The sequence below is a fragment of the Lonchura striata genome, unplaced genomic scaffold, assembly GCF_046129695.1.
Source record: "Lonchura striata isolate bLonStr1 unplaced genomic scaffold, bLonStr1.mat Scaffold_91, whole genome shotgun sequence".
In the NCBI taxonomy this organism is placed as follows: Eukaryota; Metazoa; Chordata; class Aves; order Passeriformes; family Estrildidae; genus Lonchura; species Lonchura striata.
This window is the reverse complement of record NW_027461190.1, coordinates 1,065,337-1,072,951: the sequence shown is the minus strand read 5'-3', so window position 1 is coordinate 1,072,951 and position 7,615 is coordinate 1,065,337.

Here is a 7,615-nt window from a genome sequence, read left to right as displayed (position 1 = left end):
GGACCGAGTGCGGGCGGGAGCGGCCGAGAGCCCAGCGCTGCCCCAGCCCGACCTGCCCCAGCTCCATCCCTGCCCCTGCGCTGGGATGCTGTGGGGCTGGGGGGAAGAGGGAGCCGGCAGTGGGTGCTGGGCCTGGGGGCAGGAGGAGAAGGGAAGGAGAAGTAGGCTTGAGGAACAAAATGGTCAAAGGATGCAGGTGGCAGGAGAGGGTGGGATTGTGCAGGAGAAGGAGGAATAGCAGGAGGAAGAGGAGTGTGAGGAAGAGTAGAGACACAAGAGGAGGAGGAGGCGGAGCAGAAAGAGGAAGCAGCAGAAGGTTCCACCAGCCCTTATAGGTGCAGCCTCCCCCCAGCCCCAGGAGTGCTGCTTCCCCCACATGCAGCAGGTGACTGTGGAGGGGGATCCACAATTTTCACGGGGTGAATCTTGGTGTTTCTGAGCTTTCTTGGGCTAAATGTTGGTGCTCTGGTTTTATGTGGCAGCTGAATCTTTATCTTTTGGAGGAGGTTTTTGCTGGCTTTTGATGTTTGGGGTGTTTTTGTTCTGTGTCTTGGAAGTTTACGGGATTTTTGGGCTGAATCTTGGTGCTTTGGAGGTTCTTACAGACACAAGATTCGCAATGACTTCCTGAGATGAACTTGGGCAAGGAGGAACCTCCAGTCCAAGGTGCTCTCCTCTTGTTCTTTCCCCAAACCAGGATTTGTCATTGCCAGGGCGTGGCTGGATGGAGGAGGAGAAAAAGCCCAGGAGATGCTGCAGGAGGAGGAGCTGCAAACCCAGCCCAGGGAGTTGCGGGGAGGAAAGAGCCCCCCTGAGCCAGGAAGGCGGGCGGAGATCCAGGCGGAGCTCGGAGCTGGTGGAGAAGCCTCATGGCAGGGAGAAGCCCCACAAGTGCTTGGAATGTGGGAAGGGTTTCAGCTGGAGCTCCAGCCTGATCCAGCACCAGAAGATCCACACTGGGGAGAGACCCTACGAGTGTGGAGAGTGTGGGAAGAGATTTCAGATCAGCTCCCATCTCCTCCTACATGAGCGGATTCACACAGAGGAGAGGCCCTACCGCTGCCCCGACTGCGGGAAGGGCTTCAAGCACAACTACAGCCTCACCGTGCACCGGCGCATCCACACTGGGGAGAGGCCCTACGAGTGTGGGGAGTGTGGGAAGAGCTTCACACAGAGATCAACCTTGACCAAACACCAACGGAGGCACCAGTAAGGGAAGCCCTGTGTGTGCCCCGAGTGAGGGAAGAGCTTGGAGTGAGGGAGGAGAGTGAGGGAAGAGCTTGGTGCGCTGCTGCAGCTCCATCCCCCATGGGAGGATCCGGGCTGGATGATCCCCAGTGACCCCCGTGGGGCAGAGCCCTGGTGTCCCCGCATGGGGAATAAAACAGAGAGTAAAGCAATGGAGCTGATAAAGGGGCCCGATATCTGAGGCCTGACTGAGCAGAAACTGGGAGACACAGACACAGTTTCAGTCTCCCTGGGCAAGAAGAGGGGACAGTGGGGGGTGGCAAGGGTGTGACAGAGGGGATGAGGGGGTGACAAAGGGACAGAGGACACAGCAGAGCCCTCCAGGGAGGGGACAAAGGGGACCCTGGGAGGACACAGAGGCCACTGCAGGAGGCCACAAGTGCCACCAGGTCTGTGACACCTCCCCTGTCCCTTCCACAGGTGTCCCCGTATCAGCTGGAGTCACGGGTGAACGTGGTGGCCACCCTGGGTGAGGTGGCAGCCACCGTGACCAGGTTACAGAAGGACGAGCAGCAGCTCATGTCCCCAGAGTCCCTGCACGGGAACCTGAGGAACTTCACCTGGAGTCTCTGTGAGACCCTGGAGCAGGGCGGTGTCACCTCCCTGGGCCACCGTGGTGTCCCCTCCCTGGGCGAGGCCCTGGCCGTGCTTGGGGCCACCCCAGGGGCCACCTGGGCCGATGTGAGAGCTGCGGCCTGGGCCTGGCAGGAGTTGGTGGTCAGGCTCGAGGACAGCCGGGCCCTGCTGGCCTGGGATGCCACCGAGCTCCATGACACCCGCTGGGACGCGGCCATCGCTGCCATCCGGGCCGGGGACCTGCAGAACGTGGCCACCCGCAGGAGGACAGCTGGGAGCAGCCTGGTGGCCACAGCCCAGCAGCTGAAGGTGGCCCTGGGCAGGGAAAAGAGGGCCTCGGCAGGGCCACGCACAAGGCCCAGGTGGCTGCGGCCACCAACAAGGCCGTGGGAGAGGCCGTGGTGGCCAGCAGCCAAGCCATGGTGGCCACCAGAAGGGGACATTGGGCACAGGTTGCCCTGGGGCCGCTGGAGCGCTTGGTGGAAGAGTGTGAAGGAGGCAGGTGGTTCCCCGAGGAGCTGCAGCGCTGGCTCGGGGACATCGAGGACATCCTGGAGGGGACAAAGAAGGCGTCCCCCGATGTCCCTGAGGCCTTGGTGGCCGAAGTGGCCGAGTTTGAGCAGCCGTGGGATGCCAGTGCCTGCCTGGGCAAGGATCACCTGCTGGGGACACTTGGGGACATCCACGACCTCCTCTTGAGTCCCTGTGGTGCTCCGGCGGCCCCGGTGGCCCCAGCAGGCGCGCCCTGGCCCAGCGGTGCCAAAAAGCCGTGGAGGATCTCCCCAGTCTGCTGCAGCGATGGCACCGCTCTGATGCCATCAGGGACAGTGACATCCTGGTGGACAGCGCTGGCGTCACCAGTCCCCTCCTCGCGCAGGATTTGAGACCAATTCGGAGAATTTTCTGGGAATTTTCATGGGCATTGTCCCACATGCTGATGGGAGTTTCTGGGATGACGTTACCAGCCGCACCTGGGGCCATTCTGAGAGGACTCAGAAGGCTTTTGCATTCCCCTGCTGCCTTTTGCATTTTTCTGCTTTTTCTGTTGGGTTTGGCATTTCTCTGTTGCCTTTTGTACGTTCCTATTGACCCCCAGCATTTTGCTCAGGTGCTCATACTGATACTGATTATTGATAATTCCTTGCAGCTGCTCGCTGGCACAATAAAATCTCAGAGTTTGCATGGACAAGTCCAAGGCAGTGTGAGCTTTCTGCCAGGATTTGGGAATCCTTTACGAATCTAATTCTCACATCCCTGGGCCCCCCCGTTCCCAGCGCTGTTCCCGGGGGTCCCGCGGCTCTGGGGGTCAAAGGGGAGGGGGAGGAACCCCCGTGATGGGTGGGGGGCACAAAGGGGGGTCCGGGCCCGGTGCTCGGGGGGTCGGGGGCACTGAAGGGGTGCGGGTGCGGTTTTTGGGGGGTCCCGGTGCTCGGTGAGGGGGGGTCAGTGCTCAGCAGCGGGGGCTGTCCAGGGACCCCCCCGGCCCCCCCAAATCCCAGCCGGGTGTGAAAAACAAAGTTCACTAAGGGATTACTAAACAAAGTTTAATCAGGGATAAAAAAGGGTTTTGGGGCTGGCCAAAGAACTTGCCCTCAACTTAACCCTTCGTTCTCCGGATCCGGTTCCACTGCAGGGCCACGAACACACTCCTGAGTTTTGACATTATTCAAACACTCCCGGGACGTTTGTGTGTCCCAGGAACTCGTGTTTGGGTCTCACCTCTGACTTGTCTGCAGGACATTCTGTAGATTAAGTCTATATTTTTGATTTCTTCTCATGGTTCCACCCTGTTGTTTCAGGCCCCCTGATAAATTCATAAATTCTTCTGAGCTTTGTGTCACTGGTATCACCTGGTGAGGCTGGTCCACAGATGTGGGAAACAACTGAATTGTTTTACACCTGAGTCAGTCACACAAAAGCATTTTAACATTGCATAGTCGCTATTTCAATGTTTATTATTGATCTATTTAATGTTTATCTATTTTTAATATATTAAGGCCTATGATATAATATCTGTTCATTACTCTAGCAGTAAATTTGTTATATGGTGCACACATAAATGGATCGATTTTGTTGTACCAGCGAGCAGCTGCAAGGAATTATCAGTAATCAATATCAAGTACCACAGCAAAATCCTCGTGCTCAATAACAACGTGCAGAAGGCAATACAGAATTTCAAAAGCTGATTATTCTATTGTCATTTATAACCCGGCTCTGCTGCAAGGCACCGAGGGGCTCATTCAGCCCCTGACCCACCGCCACCCCCATCAGTGTCCCCAGAGCGTCCTCAGAATGTCCCCAAGTGTCCCCAGTGACGTCACCCCAGGAATTCCCATCAGCATTTGGGACAATTGCAATGAAAATTCCCCGAATTCGTCTCAAATCCAGTGTGGTTTGGGGAGGGGGGAGAAGTGACAGCAGCGATGTCCCTGAGGATGTCACCGTCCCCGACGATGTCACAGCGGTGACATCGCTGTCCCTGCAGCAGCCTCGGGATGTCCTCTGTGAAAAATGCATATTTTATGGTTGGCTTTTGCAAGTATTAAATTGAATAGGATTTGTATTATGTTACATTGATTAGTAGTGCTGTATTAACATTTTAATGGCAGGGTAAATGCAGATTTGTGGTTAAAACGGAGCTTTTGTGGTTAAAATAGAAACTCTGTGCGTGGGAAGAAAGGAATGAGGTACTTGCACCGGGACAGCAGCCAAGGACACCGAAATCTTCCAGAGAAAAAGAATTTACAGTTTATTGTAAATGCAGGCGAGCCGGGGGGAAGAAATGACGATGCCTGACTCCAGCTCAGAAGGATGAATGGTTTCTTTATTACAACTATACTAATATAGATTAATATACTGTTTAAAGGAGACACTAAAACTACTAACCTGCTTTTTCTATTAATATATTGTTTAAAGGAGATACTAAAACTACAAACTGCTTTTTCTAACTCCCAAATGTAACTCCTCACAACTCGTGACCCTCTCTGAGATTCCAGCCCCAGGTGGGTTGGATTGGCCCCAGGCTCAAACGATCCTCACCAGAACCCAACCCAGCAACCACCCCACAACAATTTGGGTAACAAATTGTTAAACAATTCTCCAAACACGTTCCACATGCTAAAACAAGGAGCAGAAACAGAAATTGTTTTCTCTTTCGTTTCCCTCTGTGCTCCTCTGTGGAAAATGCTGGGAGGCAGAGCAATGTGCTGTCACAAGGGCTCCCTGATTAAAGGAAATTCACTCTCCGTGCCCCGCTCAGCCCTGCGGGCGCCGCGGGATGAGCAGAGGCTGCCACTGCTCCGGGTCTGTGGCTGGACAGGATTGATGCATCATGCATGAGATCGATGAATATGCAACAGGCTGCTGCTTTTGGGTTATTCCTTGTTCAAGGCGTGGCTTTGGCAGCTCAGTGCCCAAAACATCCGGACGTCCGTAATCCCTCGCTTTTTATTGTCTTGTCACTGTCCTGACCTCATTGTCCACATTGTTATTGCTCTGATTTTATCGCTGGTTTTTTACTAACTGTTTTATTACTAATAAACCTTTACAATTTTAAAAACCAACTGACTGGTGTTTTCCACAGTGCCCAAAAACATCCAGATGTCCAAAATTCTTCACTTTCTATTGTCTTGTCATCGTCCTGACCCTCATTGTCCAGATTCTTATTGCTCCAATTTCATTGCTATTTTTATAACTATTTTGTTACTAATTAACTTTTTGAATTTGTAAATTTTTAAATTTCAAAAACCAGCGAGTGGTGCTTTTCACAGTGCCCAAGAACTCCTGGATGTCCAAAATTCATTTTTTATCATCTTGTGGTGTTCTCATCCTCATTGTCCACATTTTTATAACTCTGATTTTATTTACTATTTTATTATTTTTTGGTTTGGTTTTTTTTTCACTATTTTATTACTAATAAACTTTTAAAATTTAAAAAACAACTTATTGTTATTTTCCACAGTGCCCAAAAACTCCTGGATATCTGAAATTCTTAATTTTTTATCCTCTCGTGGTGCCTGACCCTCGCTATCCACATTTTATTACTCTGATTTTATTTTTAAATTTTATTTTTTTTTTCTTATTATTTTATTTTTATTTTTTATATGTCTTAATAATTGTTTTATTACTAAGAAACTTTTAAAATTTCAGAAACAACTGATCTGTGTTTTCACAGTGCCCAAAAACTCCTGGATGTCCAAAATTCTTCATTTTTTATCATCTCATAGTGCTTTGACCCTCATTGTCCAAATTTTTATTACTCCTATTTATTGCTATTTTTATAACTATTCTATTACTAATTAACTTGTTTGAATCAGTAATTTTTAAAATATTTTAAAGAACCAGAACTGGCATTTTTCACGGTGCCCAAAAACATCCGGGCATCCAAAATGATTTTCTTTTTATCGCCTTGTGGTGGCCTAAATGTCATTGTCCAGATTTTGATAACTCTGATTTTATTTTGTATTTTAATTTTATTATTTTTATTATTTTAATTTTTTATTTTATATTTTTAATAACTATTTTATTATTAATAAATTTTTAACATTTCAAGAACAACTGATCGGTGTTTTCACAGTACCCAAGAACTCCTGGGTGTCCAAAATTCTTAATTTTTTATCATCTTGTGGTGTCCTGACCCTCATTGTCCATGTTTTTATTGCTCCGATTTTATCGCTATTATAATTATTATTTCATTACTAATTAACTTGTTTAGTTATTTATTACTAACTAACTTGTGTAATAATTAGTTTATTATTAATTAACTTGTGTAATTAGTGATTAGTTTGTGATTTTACAGACCCGCGATCGGCGCTTTCAGAGCTCGCCGCGAGCAGGAAACGTTACACAGGAACGAGCTTTGGATCGATTCCTGTGTGATACTGATCAATAATCAATAATCAATAACTAATGCTGGATCGATTCCTGTGGCATTGCTCAATAATCAATAATTAATAATTAATACTGGAACTATTAATTTGTGATATTGATTAATTAATAATAAATAATTGACATTGGATTGATTCCTCTGTAGCATTGATTAATAATAAATAATAATGAAGAGTGGATAAAAGTTTCTGTAATATCGAGTGATTAATAATTAATAATTACTAATATCTAATAACATTGATTCCTTTGTGATATTGATTAATAATTTATAATTTATATTGGATTATTTTATTTTTAACATTGATTAACACTATTGGATTTGTTACTTTGTAATATTAATAATAATAATATAGGATCGATTTCCTTGTAATATTGATTAATAATAAATAACTAATAACATAGGATTAATTTATGTGTAATATTGATTCTTAATAATCAATAATTAATAATTAATATCGGATAAATTTATCTGTAATATTGATTAATTAATCCTTAATAATTAATAATAGATCAACTTATTTTTAGTGTTGATTAATTAATAATCAATAGTTGATATTGGGTCTATTTCTTTGCAAAGCTGGTAATAATAAAGAATTAATAATTACTACTGAATTTATTTATCTGCAATATTGATTAATCAATAATCAATAGTTGATATCAGATAAATTTATTTGTAATGGTTAATAATAATCAATAATCAATAATCAATAATCAATAATCAATAATCAATAATCAATAATCAATAATTAATATTGGATTGATTTCTTTGTAATATTGTGGAAAATGCCAATTTAATGATGCACTGCTATTGATTATTGATAACTCCCTGATATTGATTATTGATAACACCCTGCTATTGATTATTGATAATCTGCTATCGATTATTGATAACTCACTGCTATTG